We start from the raw sequence: 820 nt of genomic DNA on the forward strand, positions 1-820 counted from the left end.
GTTCGTCATTTTGGGTGTTAGTTTGATGTGGTTGTGCTCTTCTTTGCTGCTCTGGCAAATGGCTATCGGAGTCTGTAGTAATTTCTCTTGAATGGTCTTTGCCATATTTTTTCCATTTCAAGATAACTAGACTTCGTTCTGCCGATCTCTCCATTATTTCTTTCAATTCATTTTGTGTGAGGTTGAATTTAAAAAGGTCGTCACAGAGTTTGTCTAGTTGCAGCTTTTGTTGAGAAAGAGACTCATAGGACAAATTGATGCCCTCTTAAATTCTCCTCTTGAATCATTGCCTCAAGATAGTCGACATTGACTGCCCATTCTGCTTCTCTCCTCTGCAGCTGTTGTTGTATAGCCTTTTTCTTATTATTGGCGCCAGGCATATTGATACAGGTGCTTTTTGCAAGAGTTTTGAACTTTTTTCTAGTTTGATCTATCAGTTTGTCAGTTTTAGTTTTTGTTAAGTTGTTGTAACAGCTGAATGAAACAAGTATTATCAAAAGCAACTTCAATGGACACGCTCAAGAGTATTCAGTTTGTTTGCTGCATTAAAACAGCTGCTCTAGACGCTTTTGTTTTTGTTGTCCTGTTAATGTGTTGAGGGTGTTACTGTTCTGTGGCAGGACAATATGATTGCTTTTATACGAAAGCTACAGATTTAAGTGTTTTACCTTTTCGATACAAAACTCCTTTGTTCTGAAACTTGAGCAAAAAAGCAATCAGACCTGGTTTTTTAATAAAGTGAAGTGTGGTGTGGTCTGATTTTCTTTTAAACCTAAACTTTGTTGGGTCTGTTGAACTTTGCAGATAGTCAGAGAACGTC

The sequence above is a fragment of the Convolutriloba macropyga genome, chromosome 5 (genome assembly GCF_964194025.1).
Source record: "Convolutriloba macropyga chromosome 5, txConMacr16.3, whole genome shotgun sequence".
Taxonomy (NCBI): Eukaryota; Metazoa; Xenacoelomorpha; order Acoela; family Convolutidae; genus Convolutriloba; species Convolutriloba macropyga.